Source organism: Amblyomma americanum, chromosome 6 (genome assembly GCF_052857255.1).
Source record: "Amblyomma americanum isolate KBUSLIRL-KWMA chromosome 6, ASM5285725v1, whole genome shotgun sequence".
Classification (NCBI taxonomy): domain Eukaryota; kingdom Metazoa; phylum Arthropoda; class Arachnida; order Ixodida; family Ixodidae; genus Amblyomma; species Amblyomma americanum.
In genome coordinates, this window is record NC_135502.1 from 58,473,565 (window position 1) to 58,492,124 (window position 18,560).

Genomic DNA, 18,560 nt, shown 5'->3' on the forward strand with positions numbered 1-18,560 from the left:
CAATTTTCATTTTTTTTTTCTCCAGCGTTTACCTACTGCGCCGCGCACGTGCGTAAGGCACCGTAAAAGCGAAGGAAGCGCAATATACATATCGAAAAGCCAGTGTGGAAGCCAACAGTAGACATTTCGCAGACCGTGCTTTATAAACTTGTACCGACAGAGGCCATTGCGTAATGTTGTGTGGAGACTCCGCAGAGATAATGTAGGCCATTTCCCGCCTGAACGCCGGCTTTCGGGAGCCACTTTTATGTTGTTTCTCGGAAACGTCGAAATCTAACATGCGCCATTAATGTTCCTTTCCTGCACGCCGTTTGCTGCGTTCCATTCTGTGCACTCCTCTGCGAAGCACAGAACGCAAACACGCACAGGATATGGCGGCTTGAGGAGGGAAAAAATATAAATAAAAGGGCTCAAGCCCGGCCGAAAGGAATCAGCTCGGTGCTTTCATCTTTTTTTTTTCTTCTCTCTTTTGGAGTTTTTCTTCCTTCGGGAACACGGCGCCGGCGAACAATCGGCGTCCGAGGAAGAATGCGTCTGCGGCGGGCGTCCCCGCGGTGATTACGGTTATTTGTAGCAGGACAATGCTCGACTCGAGGCTTCATTACGACAAGCCAGCGGCACTCCGGGAGCTCGTGGGCAACACAACCCTGAAGAACCCCGCCCGTCTGAAGGGCGCGGAATGCGCCTGCAGTGGGAGTGAGTTTATAGCACTCTAGCGCTGTAGCGTGTTGGGAAGGGGGCTAAACCCAGGTAACGCGCGGAGAGAGAAGTCTGCACTAACCCTCTACCAAAGTTTTTAGGCCCTCTACACCGCCGCCATGGTGCTGGAAAGAACGCTTGCTCAAAGAGAGACGCAAAATCAGCGATTTTGCTCAAACAAGCGTTGAACTCTGTCTAAAAGTAAAAAAAAAACTCACAGGACGGTTACGACTATGTAACGCGACATTCAGCGATAGCTGGTGTATTGGTCAAGTGATGCACCACTGTACTGGCAGGCGGCTGTTCCAAACAAAGCCACCCGTATAAGCTTATGCGAACCACTGGGGTTGACCGTGATATAACGTGAGGGCGTTAATGACCGGTGGGTATGTTAATGACATCCACCCGGTGGGTAGATGTTATTAACGCACCCACCGGTTACGGCGACGAGGCGCAAGCCAGGGACGGGCGCCTAACAGCTATATTGTAAAAAAAAAAAAAAATTGTACGTCCTAGTACCCTGAACTCAGAAACGTTGCTGGTTGTTGCCAGATTAGAGTATGTCAGGTATTTGGTTAGTCTAAGCGCAATACGCTATCAAGAGGCGTTACCACAATGGCTGCCACGGCTGGCAATAATACGGAGAGATGCGCGGCGGTGCGGCCATCGCTTTCACTCAGGAGATCTTCCCATCGTGTGCACGCTGATGCCGAGAAACTATTTATTTATTTATTTATTTATTTATTTATTTATTTATTTATTTATTTATTAGTACCTGAAAGGCCCCATTGAAGGGGTATTGCATGAGGGGGGTGCAATATTCAGCAGTACATTTATCCGATGGACGATCTGAATGACGATGAGTCGATTTGATCCACGATGGCGTTTGGCAGGTCATTTCAGTCCCTCGCTGTTTGAACGAAAAATGATGACAGGCAGAAAAAATGATGACAAACTCCTTTCTGGAGTCTGCATGCTACGGTCTCCAGCGTGCTACACCAAACGCAACAGTCCAGGGACCGATATGGTGACGGCCACGAAACGCTTATTTGGAAAGGTCTATTGAGTCAGTATAAACTCTGCGCTTCCGGGAGCGGCCTGACTCCGAACATCTGTGTCCAGCACCCGTCCCGAAGGCTTGCTTGGAAACGACAAGACGGCAAACCGGGCATATTCTGGCGCGCTATATCATGACGGCAAACAAGCCAGTGCTGCGGAGAAGACGAGGACAAAGGGAGACACGAGTGGAGCGACAACTGTGTCCTCCTTTGTCTCGACTTCGTCGCGCGCTATTACTTGTTTACTGGGACGACAGCAACTGCGAGAACACGACACGAGTGGGGAAAAGCAAGCGCCCGTGTCGCACGCACTGAGCTGTGTACATCAGGCGGCCATATTGCTGCATTCAGGAGGACACGGTGTACGGGGGCATGCTGCTCTCACTGTGCCGCGGTGACCTCGTGGTCGGAATGACAGCAGCTTTCACAGTCACTGGAATTTCCTGAGTCAGCGAAAATGGTCTGGATGACTGTTAAGCCCTGCTTCACTGTGATGGCTTTCGCTTTGCTGTTAACACTGTGAAGCAATGGGAAGTGTTCTTTTTTTTGTGTGTGCGAGAGCACTATTGGGCTCGTAACCTGGAAAATGTCGGTGCGTGGCGAAGCCTCTGAAGTTACTCACGTTGTGCGGTAAATGGCGGGAAATAAGGGAGACTTTGAATGAGGCTGACCTTGGCCGATCTGGAGAAATAAAATGAATATTGCCGCGACTGGGTTTCGAACCCAGGGCGGCGCGAACAGACCAGCTGCGCTGGCCACTGCACGAGAGCACTATGCTATTGCCGCAGTATTTTTTCTTTATTGCGTGAAAATAGTGCGGAAAAGAAGGATGTTAGCTTGATTACGCCACAAAACACCAGGCCACCATACCCCGGCATGACCCCTCCTTCCAAATCGCGCCTCGTGTTAAACTGCGGCACACTCTCACGCTGTGCACTGAACGCCGTAGTCTTCATCAATTTCCATTTGTGCGCAAGTCACGAAGGGAAAGGAAGCGCGCTTTCAATCGAGCTTTCCGGCTTTCCGGTACGTGGCGCTGGTGCCCACCTGCAAAAACTTGTTTTCGCACAATATTTCGTCGAGCCCCGCCGCGGTGGCTCAGTGGGCGCTCGGCTACTGATCCGGAGTTCCCGGGTTCGAACCCGACCGCGGCGGCTGCGTTTTTATGGAGGCAAAACGCTAAGGCGCCCGTGTGCTGTGCGATGTCAGTGCACGTTAAAGATCCCCATGGGTGGTCGAAATTATTCCGGAGCCCTCCACTACGGCACCTCTTCCTTTCGTCTTTCACTCCCTCCCTTATCCCTTCCCTTACGGCACGGTTCAGGTGTCCAAAGATATATGACACAGATACTGCGCCATTTCCTTTCCCCAAAAACCAATTATTATTATTATTATTATTATTAATATTTCGTGGTTAGCAGTGCCAGACTGCGAGCATTTTTTTCTACTTTTTTTTTCGCCAACACAGCAGTGCATACCGGCGTGGATATCTTTTCATTGCCAACCATTTTTAATAGTACATAACCGAATCTCAAGACCGGCGAAAATTAATCCTTGACGAGAACAAGTCTAGTGATCCCGGCGGAACCGCCTATATGATGGCCAAGGCCGCGCGCGCAGGCATGGACACCTGAATGCGCCATTCTGGATCTTGCCAGCCTTTTTGTTAGTTTCAAACGAACACGTAGTGCCTTTTTCAGCAAAAGTTTATCGTGCTATCGGCAGGAACAAGTGTAGTGCACAACAGCGCGGAGCATGAAACATGTTCTCGATGATACCCCGCGCCCACTGGTTTAAGCATCGAGCTGGCAGGTCTTCATTTTGTCGGTGATTGTTGACATGAGCGTCGATTTCGATGATGCGCAAAAAGGGAGCCAACGCGGCGAAAAAATTATGACACGAGATTCCTGCACGGACAGTCGACGAGCAAGCAAGATCTTGTTTCTAAATGGTGACAGCAGGAACGGACTATGGCCTACTGTGATTGAATGTGCGCGTAGATGGTGTCTTCTGGAGTGGACTACGTTATACTAGTTGTGAGTGAATGTGTGTATGGATTGTGGCACTACAATGGCCTATGTTCTACTGTGACTGAATATGTGCATAGATGGTGCCTTCTGGAGTGGACTGTGATGTGGACTGTGTGGAGTGATTGTGTGCATAGATGGCGACTGCGGGAGAGAATGTGTGCTATTATAAGAGACTGTGCGCATAGCGGGGCGGATGCGACAGGCTTTAGGATATTGTTAATATAGAAGGGACGCTACGGTGGAGCAATTGCCGGCAGATAAAGCAAGGCTAACCCCACCGGTAACATTCAACACCCCAACTCAACTCAAGCAACCACTTTAAAACGGCAAAAAGAACGCAAAAGGGGCGCAGGACACAGGCAGTTTTAATGTTTTACCGAGTGGCCTAAAACTATACCCTTCCAAGCAACACCTGCACTACATCTCGGCAGCGAAACCAATCTTGCGTGTACACGCGCATGAATTGCGCAGGTGCAATTGTTGGGAAGTAGGGAATGGATATCAGAAGCACATAGCGGCAGTAGTTGGGAGCGAAGTGAGACGCCATGAAACTGTTTTGAAAATCAGAATGTGCTACTCGGAGGAGTTATATAGTCGTGTAAGCTGTTGAGCGCAGCCTCATGAAATTTCATGTTTCAAGTCCACGCCATTAATCTTCTTTATATGAAAAAAAAAATGTCACTGTTGCGGCCGCCGCGGTGGCTGAGTGGTTGTGGCGCTCGACTGCTGGCCCGGAAGACGCGGGTTCGATCCCTGCCGCGGCGGTCGAATTTCGATAGAGGCGAAATTCTAAAGGCCCGTGTACTGTGCGATGTCAGTGCACGTTTAAGGACCACAGCTGTTCGAAATTTCCGGAGCCCTTCACTACGGCGTCCCTCATAGCCTGAGTCGCTTTGGAACGTTAAACCCCCATAAACCATAAACCAAACTTACTGTTGCATGCCAGGACTATGAACTTTCCATGCTCGACTAATATGCGCACGCACGTCGGGCACTGTCCTTTTAGAGACGGAAAAAGCGATAGTGCGCTACAAGGTAGGAAAAAGTTTATCGTAGAGACCTACAATGTTGTACTTGACAGTCTAGGCTCTGCTTTGCGAGTGCGAAAGACTGCCTGCACTGAACTCTGCGAAGGGTTCGGATTCTTAAAATTGCTGACAGGAGTTGGAAGCGAGGCCTCTCTGGCACAGCAGGCTGAGAAGTTGGTGAAAACCTACAAAAATGATTTGGAGCCAGCATTTTCCGCTCCTTGCTCATTCAAGGACTATGGACTATCTGGCTTCGTCTTTCATATATAACTCCTTTTAAAACAAGTTTTAAGCGCTACATCACTTTAAGCCATTCCACCAGATATTTAAACACCCTCTTCCAGCTATAACCATGCACATACTCAGTACTCTTAGGCCCTATACGCCTGGTTTTAACTTTACCATCTGCACACATTTTAGCCCGAGTCGACCATAAACCTTGTGTTTGGCGCTCTTTGGCCCAGTTGCCCTTGCGCCATAAAAAAACCTAGCATCCTCATCATCAGTTTGCGAACTTTCTGCACAACTCTGTGTGCCAGGACACGAGTCCCCTGGGAATAATGAAGTTGCTGCACGAAAGAAAGCTTATTGATGTTTTTCCGAACCTTTTTTCCGAACCTTTCTATTGCTTTGCGAATGTACTTAAGCATACCCGTAGCAAACTGTGAGACCGAACGATCGTTTTCCAAGTTGTCGCTGCTAAAAAATCGCCCTCGTTCGAGCCTCCTTGACGACAAGGCGATCTCGCTTGCTATCATGTCTATTGAAAGTGACCTCCTCCGCGATCTATCCTTCGAACAGACTATATCTGATTTCGCCAAAGCGAAGGCGCGAAAGATGCTCTTTTAAAAGAGTACTGTTTGCGCTATACATGAATAGTTCCAATTAAGTTCGTTGTGTTGCCTCCCAGCCTCCACGTTGCCAATGAAACGCTGAGCAGTGTAATTCAAGATATGTAAATCTTCGTTGTTCGTCTCTTGTTTGTTCTTCTTGTGATATTTAGCGTGCTTATAAAGAACTGTATTTTTGTTGTTTTCGATAGTGCCACATTTATTTGGTGTCGTCCTTGCTTCTCTTACCTTTAACGAAAATATTTTCAAATAATGTTTTGTAATTACAGTTGGTAATTTTAATCTGTATTCTAGTGCATTTTTATGGTGTTTGTATTGCCTTAAGTATTGTATATATCTATTGCATATTTATAGAGTAACGTGTATAACGATTACTGCAGTCTGATGCTTGAATTTTAATAAAGAATGTTTTGGATACAACCATGCGTCTCCTCGCGGGATTAAACTTAGTAATGCAAACAAAGCCTAGCTTCAGAAAGGATCGACATCTGAGCTGTGTTGTCTTTTCTACGTTCTTTTTCATCTTGAGTGCACTAAACTTTTCCTTAAAGCCTAGCTTTTGCTGAAAACAGAATGCAGACTAATCACAAAGTGAACATATGTGCTGGTGTTTACAACAGCACGCGATTCAAGTAAGTTTTGTTGTTTTCCTTATAATAATAACAATAATAAAAATCCCGTTGATCGCACTTCGTTCTTTTTAATTTGGTGGAATTAAAATGAAACGTGGCATATTTCCAGTAGCGTAGCAGGCGACAATGGGGGGGGTCAGTATAGGGAAAGGGGGCCTGCATGCGCATTAGCCCAGGGCCCCCATTTTTCTTAATCCGGCCCTGAATACGGCATGCATTAAATTCTGCTGAAAGAGCAATAAAGTGGCCCGCGCTTTCAAGTGCGGCGTTGCGTCGGCCGAAACCTAAGCAAGAGCCATGTATGAAGAGAGAGCGGCTCGCCTCTCCCCACTCGCACCGCCGCCGCCTCTTGTTTTCCTTGCCCGTGAATACAGCGTGCATTGTTTCGAGAATGATGTAGTGCACCCGGAAATGCGTGTACAATGCGCTGACTGCTGCGAATGAGCTGTTTTTGTTGGTTAGAAGAATAGAAGTAACGTGTCGCGCTGCTAGACAAGCTATTCGGTTTGTTTCGGAAGCTGAATTAGAAGCGGCTTGTTATACCAGCCCGTAAACAGCGTCTGCGAGTGACGACCTCTCAAGTTGTCGCTGCTATAGAAGACTGCACCTGGCTTCTCTTCTCGAGAAGGGAGAACTTCTGAACGCCTTCAATGGACTTTTGCATTTTTATGCCTTTTGCTGCAGTTTGGATGGCTGTGGGCAGCTTTTGTTTTTAGCTGTAACTAATAATATTAATGCTGGTCTATTATTGCAAAAAAAAATACGAAGAAAGGAAAAGATGTTTCCAGCCGCGGTAACCGTTATTAAATGGACACTGGGAACAACGTTAGTATTTTTTTTTTCTAAAATTCAATAGTTCGGCATTTTGTGGCTTCTATGCCGCTTCTCCGGCAGCGAAAGGTGCGTGTATTGCTAAGAGATTTGGATTCGAAGCTGAAAAAATTTGGCGGTGGTTTAACTCTGGTTAAACCTGGAGTGACGCGATAGCTACAGCTGGCCGAGTGGAACTTGGACACGTGACCAACCACGTCATCAGCCACGGCGCCGCGCCGCCGGCAGCTGCTCCGCACCACGTGACAGCGTGGCGGCGCAGCCAGAAGGGGGCAGCGCCGCCACGCTGAAGGCTCGAAATGCTACCGTAATGTAGCTATCGCTACAAAAACTTTTTCCCGCCGCTAACTCGGGACTCTCTGATGACGAAATAGGAGAAGAGTGACGTAAAGCGGCGGAAACGGAAACGAGGACTCCGTGATTGCTGGCTGCGAGCGCCGCGCTCCCGCCTAGCAGCAGCCAAAATGAAAACTACACTGCCGGCCGGACGTTGAAGGCTTCTATCAGCCGTCGTCGCTTCGTTTACGTTTGCACCAGCGTTACGATGGATCCCGTTCCCTATTCCGACCACGAAGTTCTCGCAAAAAACTGCGGCCTGCATTCAGCGACCTCAACCCTGAAAAGCATGCGATGCTTTTGAGGGCTGAGCCTGCGGGTCTAGCGAGAAAATCCTAGCGCCGATGAGTCGGCAGCGTCGCTGTCATCGCCGAGGCACCGTCACGACTGATGTGTAGCTACTGGGATAAGCGGCATTATTAAATTCTGTAATAATAGTCCTCGTAGGGCTGGTTATGCAGCCCAGCGTCACGGTATGTTGACGAAGCGAACACGCCGAGTGGTGCGTTTGCTAACGTGGAAACGCGTTGAACATTGGCTGTACGCAGTTCTTTTTCCTTGTCGCAGTTGCGTGCCGTTGCACGAGGTTCGTCCGAGGAGCAATTTGAGCGGCACTTGGAGGCCGTCTGTTGCTCCGCCTTTGTAAATTGAGGCGCTTAACGAATGCGGACACGCAGAACGCATGGCCGCGAAGCACCCCAATACATAGCGAAACTCGGCTGGCCGCCTGTTGCGCCGCCAGTCGCACGTTTTCTTTGACTTCCAACATTCAGGTTGTTTTTTTTTTTTCGTGTACATCGTGTGATAAAAGTGCTCTAGTGGTTTCAAAACAAAACTTGTATACTTGAATATCGATCAAACACGTAACCTTCATGCACGTTTGTCAGCCCCAGAGATCTGTGGTGTGTTTTCTCTTACTTCATCATCACGCTTGTACTTGCGAAATTGGCCTGTGGCGGCCATACCTGTATTACAGTTCTTACTCTTTTCTACCTCACAAGAGCTTTGTTTTCAGAAATAGCGGTGTTTTTGTGTTTAAGAGCTGGTATTCTATAGATACAAGCCAACTTCAATTTCTCCTCAGTGTTCCTTTAAAGGAATGCGGTTCTACCGAAATTCTGGGTCTTGTATATGGTAATTACCACACAGGTGCGGCACTAGAATGCTCGAACGTGAACACAATATGCCCGCTATGACAGCGCAAATTTCAAGGGGCTCTGAAAGGTGCTCTCGGTAAAGTTTCAGTATGCCTGCAGGATGTGAATGGCACCGCTCCACAAATATTCGGCAGCGAACATTGTTTGAATGTGATTTGTAGAAGGTGAGTTATCTGTATCCGAAATCTGATTCTCAGCCTTTTCGCAGCCCCCCTTCGCACCTCCCCCTCTCTTCTCGTTCCTCCCTCGACCCCCACGGCCGACGCGCGGGGGAATTCCCTTGATCAATTCGCTCTCGCCCTACCATAAGCTTGCCTTCCCGGTTAGCTCAGTTGGTAGAGCGACTGTTCCGGTGAAACAGTGGTCCCGGGTTCGAACCCAGGACCAGAACGAATTTTTGTTTAACTGCTGAGAAAGCTTTCCTTTGTAGCCGTATGGCTGCGCTTGGGTGGATTCCAATGAGTAATTACTCCCTTGTCACAGATTTACTCCTCGGGGGATTCCCATAAACATTTGGCCATCATTTCAGCTTTCCGTGTGGCAACGCGCGATCACTCAAGTACTGTTTGCTCTGACCCACAGTGCCAACCTCTTTTACGCATTCTACCCGTCTCCTAACGTTTCTTCGCTGTATACGTACCCCGCTCTTTTTCTGCAATCAGTGGCGTGATTGATGAGAAATGCTCATCGAATAAAAAATATATATGCAGAGAGATGGGCGCGCAGTGCCTATGGAATTAGGTTGGATGCAATCACTGTTACTAAGCTAAAGATGAACAAAACAAAGGGCTTTTCGGTTCTCATCATACCAGACGTCGCAGTCGTGGAAAACCACAGAATGGGCCCTCTAAGGCCTGGCTTTCTTTGAGAAGTCCAATCTTTGCACTACCTCTCAAAACGGGCACGTAGCCAAGGGCGGGGGAAACGCGTGTCCACTCCCCCCTCGAAATCAAGCTTCCTTCGAGAGCTCTGGTTGCTTCTCCCCATCTGCTTCCACACACACATACTTATTCCGCATTACAGCTACAGCCAGATTGATCAAAAAGAATTAAAAAAAGGCGACGCCTGCTCTTCAAAGCTGCGGCTGCTTGCTCATTTAATGAGGAAATTCCTAACGGTAGCAATCTGCATATTGTACTAAATTTTTGTAGCCTAACACCTCTGTTTTCGGCGCGTGTTGACGTAAGCAATAGCGAAACTGCATGAGCAGTTATGAAACGCGGGCAACTGTAGAGTCAACGTGCCTAATTATAGCCCCTCCACCTTCTACTTAGATATCAAATGGCACGAAATGTAAACACCATTAGGCAATAAAGCGTTGACTTGGCCTTGTTTGTGCGTGACGGAAGGAGTGAAACAGTGCGAAGACAGTATGAGAGGAGGAAGTGACATTTAGGCATTTTTTGAAGAAAAAAAATGGCAAAATGTATAAATTTAAGAATAATAAATGGCAGAAGTGTTGGCTGGATAAAGATTTCAGCGTTCAAGGAAACGCATTTCTGGGAAACACATGGGTGTGTGTGTGTGGGGGGGGGGGGGGGGGGGGGTGGAGGCAGTGCATATAGCTTAATTTTGTTTACTTTGCGGTGAAAAGGCCCGCAGCTTTCGCCGTTGGCCGACTTGCGGTGAAACTGAGCACTAGTCGAGGGAAAATTTGGTTCTGTCTGATGAATAGCTCCCTCCTTTGATTTTGTTTCAACGCAGTAAAGTGATGAGTCAACCTGAAACTAAAGGATACTTTTGAGCTCTGAACTGCTCCGTCGCAAATTTTTGGAAAGCCAGCATAACACTGCACCTGACTTTTTCAGGTGCGTCCAGTAACAGCCCCGGCAGGCTCCGGTTTGGCTGTTTACGCAAAGGTCACGAGCTGTTTATTTATTTTTTTTTGCATTTGTGGCTGGCTGTGGCGCACTACTTGCTATTGGTCCGCATGGGTATAACGCAACGTTTTGACGCCACCATGCGCATGCTGCCGCACGCCCATCAGAAGGCGATTACTTTATGTTTTGATGTCATAGGGGTTTTGCAAATCCCCAGCGACATTCCTAACCCAACTTTCGTTCAAAGCAGATAAGGCATTTCACCACCCATATGGACGGGCTGGGATTAATTATCATTATCATCATCAGCCTGACTACGCCCACTGCAGGGCAAAGGTCCCTCCCATGTCTCTCCAATTATCCCTATCCTTTGCAGCTGCGGCCACCGTATCCCCGCAAACTTCTTAATCTTCTGCCGGCCCCTGCTATATACGCTTGCCTTCTCTTGGAATCCACTCAGCTACCCTTAAGGTCCAAGCGGTTATCTTGCCTTCGCATTACATGCCCTGCCTAAGCCCATTTCTTCCTCTTCATTTCGACTAGGATGTCATTAACACTCATTTGTTCCCTCACCCACTCTGCCCGCTTCCGGTCTCTTAACGCTGCATCTACCATTTTTCTTTCCATAGCTCGCTGCGTTGTCCTTAACTTAATTTGAACTCTTTTCGTTAGCCTCCACATTTCTGCCCCGTAGGTTAGAGTAGGAACTTGGCTAAGCATTTAACACTTCGGAAACTGAGAGGAGTGGAACACTTTCGACTTCCCATTCCCTGGCAGTGAATGGGATTAGAATAGACTTCCCGGTGTCTGCAGACTCTGTTTCCGGTTTCACTTAGCGTACCGGCAAGCGCGTATTGTTACCGGCCCTTCCTCCCGTCATCGCAGCCTCTGCAGCACGCTGACTAGAAATGCTCGGCTCAGGGATTCATTAGAGCGGACGCATACCAAAAGAAAAAGAAAATGCTGCGCTAGTACACTTCGTGTGCGTGGCTGCAACACAACCGCATCGGATCGCAAGGGGGAACGTATGAAAAAACAGTGGCTTTCGAAACCGGCAGTGCCGTTTGTATTAATAAAGTTTTCCTCGGCGGAATCACGTTGACAAGACGACACTCGCTTTGTCTCTAGCTCTTTCTGTCTTTCTAGGCTCGTCAGAGAATTGGAGAACAAAAGGCACAATACTCTCCTTACTGCGAACACGATGCAAGTATACAAACAACGACAGCAGTTGCCTTCCGAAGCGACAACACACGCGCGGCCACTGGGATGCATTCTGTTGTGCCGCGCTCCTGACGCGTTTTGCTTCCTGCCGTCAGTCGAGGGCCGAGGGACCGGTGTTTGGAATTTTACTGTTGTCGAATTTTGAGTCATAGCTAACGCGCACCTAAAAGAGTCGCGACCCAGTTTGTTACTCAGCAGATTATCGCTTTATTTCCACAAGCATGGGCTTTGCCTCATTGCTTCTTTTTCTCTACAGGTCTGTCTCCGTGTGTGTGTGTGTGTGTGTGTGTGTGTGTGTGTGTGTGTGTGTGTGTGTGTGTGTGCGTGTGTGTGTGTGTGTGTGTGTGTGTGTGTGTGTGTGTGTGTGTGTGTGTGTGTGTGTGTGTGTGTGTGTGTGTGTGTGTGTGTGTGTGTGTGTGTGTGTGTGTGTGTGTGTGTGTGTGTGTGTGTGTGTGTGTGTGTGTGTGTGTGTGTGTGTGTGTGCGTGCGTGCGCGTGCGTGCGTGCGTGCGTGCGTGCGTGCGCGTGCGCGTTTTACTGGCTGCATGGAATTTCTTTTTTAATGCTTTGCACCCTGTATACCATCGCAGTGCCTGTACCAGTTCCTGCTACGTAGTACTGTGGTGCAGCTTTTATCGCTGAAAGCTTAAATTTCAGTAGTTAAGGAATACTAGGAGCAGAATGTGCCGCCGCGGTGGCTCAGTTTTGATGGCACTCGGCTGCTAACCCAAAGGACGCGGGTTCGATCCCAAGCGCGGCGGTCGCATTTCAATGGAGGCGAAATTCGAGAGGCCCGTGTACTGTACGATGTCAGGTGGTCGAGATTTCTGGAGGCCTTCACTACGGCGTCCCTCATAGCCTGAGTCGCTTCGGGACGTTAAACACCCATAAAAACCATAAGAGCAGAACGACAATACATGCGAGTGGCAGTAAAGTTGTTTGGTCCGCTTGCTTTGTCTATCTTCTTCGCACCAGGGATGCCCCGTCAGAGACGGTCGTACGACGAATTAGGATGCAGGTATTATGGGAGTACGACTTGGTTTTATATACAAAAATTTACATTACGTACAAGTTGATGCACAAGAGACAATTTAAACGGCAAGAAGGTTTAAACAAAAAAAAAATGGTGGAACTGGCTAACACTAAGGGAGACCCCTACTCGGCATAGCCGAAGATGCATTACATCTGACCGTAGCCAAGAACAATTCTCCATGGCTCCAGGCTCTGTTTTTAACGACCTAAAGGCCCGGCCCACATTCGGTAGCGTCCAATCATATAAAACTATTAACATGATTGGTTAACAAACAAACTGCATGGCACACCATCCAGTTTCTGCAGCGTTCAAAACAATCTCCCTAAAGTACACACAAAAAGGACGTTCAAGTTGCTTTAAGAAAATGACATTCCGGGAATGGGCCCTCCGAATGATTGGCCCACTAGGTTTAAGTGCCACGCCCCATACTTCCACGGTATTACTCAAACTCTCTCCCTTACAAAGTAAAAAGAGAAACATATGAAAATACACCAAAACCACTCTCACGTGTCGCCGGCTTCCTGAGAACCCGTGACCCTGGCGGCTCCCAGCATTAGGGCAGTTACCCATCTCACCCGAGCCGCCACCACCGCGGGTAACAAACTACTCGTCTTCGTGACGACTGTTGACAGGCGTCCCCCAAAATCTGGAAAGTCCGGCTACGTTTCGTTAAGCCTGTCCGTTCCCCCAAATCTGTTGGCATACACCGTTGCTGCGCGTCGGAGCTGCCGTGGCGCCTGCTAGTCGCGTCCGCACCTGACCGTACGCTACGCTTAATTGCTCTCGGTCCAGCGCGAGCGCCCAGACCCGTCTCGCCCGCGGTGGTGACCACTTAAACCTAGACAGTCTTTGTTAAAACGAGGAGGGGGGGGGGGGGGGGGGATTAGCGAGGAAGGAGAAACCGCCGCGTCACGGCGCACGGTTCAAGCCTGTTACCCAGCCAGACTTCGCTTCAAGCACCGTCTATCCAATCGATTGAAGAGGCCAACCGTGTACAACCATCTTCGTAGCACTACCTTCGCCTGTGCGTTTCGCTGTCGGTTTTAGGCATCGTATCGGTGCTCGCTGTAAAGAATCGATCACCGGGGGCGTTAAAAAAAAAAAACTAATGCAAAATACTATCCTCATTCGAGAACATTTTAACGATCATCGGTGTATAAAAGTGGTCAGTGGAGAAGAAATTAATCCACGTCTCGAGCTACAACCTACGCAAACTGATGTGTGTGTCTAGCGGTGGGAAGGAGAAAAATGGCAGGGGAGAGAGGGAAAGAGGGGCTGGTGTAATATTTCTAATTGGCACGCGTCGCCCTTGTGCCGAGGTCGCTCTGACGTGACCTTGAAGGCTTGTTTACAGCCCCCAGTGCTTATATATGGGCTGGGCGGTCATCAGCGGGTGCTGTGCGCGCGGGCTGATGGTGGAAAAGAAGCGGGGGGGGGGGGGGGGGCATTCATGGCCCGACCGCCTTCTTCGTTAGCAGATCCGTCACGCCCCCCGAATCGTGGAGCGCGGAACGCGCCTAATTGAGGCGGACCACGGGGCCAGCCGACGGTGGTGTGCGACTCTCGAGACGTGCCTCAAAGCCTGGCGCGCCTTTTCTGTACACGTACTCGCGTCTGGGGCGCCGGACATTTATATTTGCCAGCGAGAGGACGTGGTCACTGCTCAACGGAAACGTTTGTTTGTTTATTTTAAAAACGCCGTTACTATTTTCTAGATTCCTTAGTCTGTTAGTCTGGTTCTTGACTTTTCGTCCTTCGTTGGAAGGAGCTGCGAGACTTTGTGTCAAGGGGGAGTACATGGATGGGGAATTAGGCTGTTTGGTATGCGTCCGCTTTGTGGGGTGTCCTGAGATGAATAGACGACGACGAATGAACGCTATGCAACGTCCTCTGTGACCATTTTCTTTTTTCATTGTAATTTTTTGTTTCTCACAAGGATGAATGCCTAATGTATCAAGCAGTTTACCTCGGCCAGCAGAGGACGTTAAACGAGCTTCTTTCTTTTCGTTTCAAAGCAGCAATATGTAGGCTATGCGCGCGCCGCGTAGTATAGGGCTAGTTCCGGCTACCAGTGGTTATTTCTCAGCACAGATGTTTTTGCGTTTCTCTTCTGCAGAAATGCGGCCGCTGCGGTCAGGATGAAATTCATGCTCAGCAGCCGGACGCCTACGTCACTGAGCAACCGCTGCCAGTGGCACGCAAATGACACCGATGACGAAGGCGGTTGTCTTTCCATTGCTTTGGAGTTGCTGGTGTTCTGGAAAATGACACCGATGCAGGAAGACGCTGCCTCTCCCCGAAAGATGTGTGGTTTACCCGCCCGCGAATTGGAATCCCACGAGCAACGAAAAAATGACTGGTCATGTAGTTGTGGTAATAGTCTGTTTTTGGCTGTCACCATGAAATTATTACAGGGAGGTCATATAAGTGGGCCCTCAAGTGGCATCTTTTAGCGACAGCGTGTTACTGTTCAGGAACTAAAAATTGGCCTGGCTTGCGCTTTCATTTAATAAATAACCACAGGCACAGGACAGTATTCAAACTCAGTGCCTGTGTAATCTACTTCGTTGCGATGATAAACACCCGTCACATTTCGGCTTCAGAAGAAACCGGAAAAGCTGGAAGCCTTTGTTTCGTTTTGTTTTCTTTTAGCATTGTTTTAGCAAGCTCTTACCGAACACAATCATGTATCACTCAGGGGTCATCAGACAAGAGCCACTCTGTCCGCAGCAGTCCTCAGAACCTTCAACACGTGTTGTCGTGTGCGCTTTTATTTCCATTATAGCGTGGAGCCTTGCTGCTGATATCTTGAATGGTCCGTCAGTGTCCTGCACTGCATCCAGACTAGACAAAATCGAGAAGGGAGCATGTGTGCTGTTGTTTTTAGTGGCTTTTAAAGAAGAGAAACGTCTACGGTCGTAAAATTCGCCCATTTGTTGCAGAATAGTGACGTCTCCAGACCGGAAGTGGCGTCACTTCCGGTCTCGTTATTTTACGCCGCTTCCGGCAAATGCATCAACAGTTTCTAATGCTATCACATTGCCAACACAAGACAATTAGGTGTCGGTGTGAATTTGAATTTTTTTTTTATTGGAGTGGGCGTTGAAGCTTCAGCGATAAGAGCGTTAGTTTGCGGTGAGGTGAGTTTGCAGTGTAGATAGTTATGGGCTTAGCGTCAACCAATCAAAGACCGAATTCGTGCGCACAGCCGTTCGCATGTAAGCACTGCCGCCTGACTGGCCAACGCTAACCCACGACGAGAAATAGCCCATATGCAGGCGCTGCAGCCGAAATCGTTCATGAGTTGACACTAGTCGGCGAATCGAGAATTTCAGTAACATGCAGCCAGTTTCGTTCCCCCTCCGACTACGAAGCTATTTCAATCGCCAGCTCAAGCTGCGAGTCACCCATCACGCATGATAGCGCGCGAGCCCGTTTCGCACCATAAAGGGTGCGACTGCATCGTGACACGCTCGCCAGCACTGCCGGCAAGCGCGCAGGCAGCTCCCGGGCAGCAAGTCTCGGACAAGGCCGCGGCGGTCGAAGGAAAACGTTTTCATGGTACCGGATTCCTTTTTCACGCTCCGCGTGCCTTTCAAGAGGTACGGTGCCGCCATTACCTTTGTTACCTGCATGGCGAGGGCCAACTTTTGCAGTAAATGCAGCAGAAGCGGAGGGAGCGCTGACAATGGCTTTCTGCGGCCTTGTAGAACGTCCGTTGATTGTGCGCAAGCTCGGGTTAGCATTAGTCGCAGAAATTAGTCTGTCATTTCATCCCAAACAATAAGAAATCATAAACCGGCAGCGGCGGCCGTGCTTCGAAGGAGTAGAAATTCAAAAGAATTTCTTGTGCTGTGCGATGTCAGCGCTCGTTAAGGTATCCCGGTTGGTCGAAATTTATCCGGATATCCCTCCACTCTCTTCCTTCTTTCTTGCCCTCCTTCATCCTTTCCCTCACGACGTGGTTAAGTGTCCACCGAGAGTGAGGCAGTCACTGCTCCTTTCATTTCCTAATAGCCAATTTTCATTTCATTAGCATAAAATCACCGGTTCAATTACTTTACCAACTACGCTAAAGTCTGCAGTCTGCAAGTTTGCTACGGCGCCGCGAACGCAGGGTGTATGCAATATCGTGAAGGTTCGTGTTGCGCTGGAAGCATAGAGTTGTTGACTCAGCTAAAGCTGAGAGCGCAGTTCCACGCGCATTATTTTGACAGACGAGATGTCATCTGAGCACCACTGCGTTGACTGCGCATGCGTTAACAGCCAGATGAAAAGACGCAGCTGCGTCCTTGCTGCGAGCCGTTCGGGCGCTTTCTTCCCTGCGGAGGTCGCGTGCCCCGCAGCAGTGCCCCGCTGTACAGATACGCGTGGTTACGGCTGGTGGAAGCCGTCGGCTCGCGCGCAGCTCGAACCCACGGTAGTTGATCGCCCGTACCCGTTGTAGTACCCACAACACCAACCGAGTGCAAACCTGTGCCAATGCTGCTGCTCGGCCACGCAAGAAGGACAAGTGCAGCCCGAAGCTTTAGTGTTGGTTTTCTGTGTGCACACGCCAGCGGCATCGATCAATGTGGTCGTGCTGAAATAGCGTGTTGGCTTGCAGTATGGGGAACCTGCGCTGATGTTTGCGGTGCTGATTGCAGCGCCACAACACACTGCCTAGCGAGAAGAGCAAGCAGTTTTGGGTAGTACTCTTTGTACTTTTCCGCGCCACCTTCAGGCGCTTATTGGCGTGAGCCTCCGCGCCCTGTCGAAGGCGCACGAGCCGTGCGTCAGCTATCTGGGCTACACCGAGAGAAGCTAGGCAATGAATGCCGTCAGCCAAACGCGGGTATCTAATCGCGCAGAATGTGTTCTCGCGTTCGCAGCGGCCCAAGTGGCTGACAAAAGCAGTTTTGAGTCGCCGAATGCAACAATTGCAGTGCCACCTTGGCAGCGCAGGCTGCCCATTACCGCGAGAAGCCAGTGAATCTGGTCGAGTGGGTCGAACCGCCATGAGCCTATAGTGTGGTATTTGGAACCGGCTCGCATTTGTAGCTCGAGTATCCATGCACTGTATAAGTGCATGCATGGATAACGCTTTGTCAAGGTTCTCCTAATTATCGTATATCCGGGATTTCGTAACATCGCAGCTACACACGTTCGTAATTCGTCGCCCGCAACAAGTGCCAGCCTCGGAGGGTTTGAGATAGTCTCTTGACAAAACCTTATCAGTCTTGCTATCTGTACAGTCATTCCCGTATTACCGCGCATAGGGCAGGCATGGAGAGGAGCAGTCTGTAGCAATGTTCGCTGCATAAATGAACCCTGCCTCATCGCTTCGCGGACTTCATACAACGCATGTTTTGAGAAAATCGCATGCGAAGTTCTTGCACTCACCGGAAGCATTTGCCCCGCAGTGGTGGACAAGGGGCCTGCAAAACGCATCGCCAGCGGACACGACGGCCTCGCTGGAAGTCGCAGGACAATAAACTCGATCAGTGAAAATATGTCATCAATTACTGCGTCGTGCAGCGTTTACATAATGTCGTTTAGTCGTTGCTCCCTTGTGCGCCCTGCGTCGTGTCGCCTCAACAGATCGCGCTACAGGGTTTTAAAAATTGCTGAACTCAAATTTCGTTAGTGTTCTGGTCTACGGCAGTGTAGTGCCGCGTACATGTTCTTGAGTTTCGGCTCGCTTGACTGGCCAATCTCGAACCGAGAGGAGCCGCCAGGCGTCGCACGCGTAGTCCGGACCCAGGTGCTCAACCGCTCGAGACACGTTTGATAAGGTCTGTATACTCCGTATTAGTTTCAAGGACTGCTGCGGAAGATCATGGCTAACGAATCATGCCAGGCGAATAGCTCGACTCCAACCTTGGT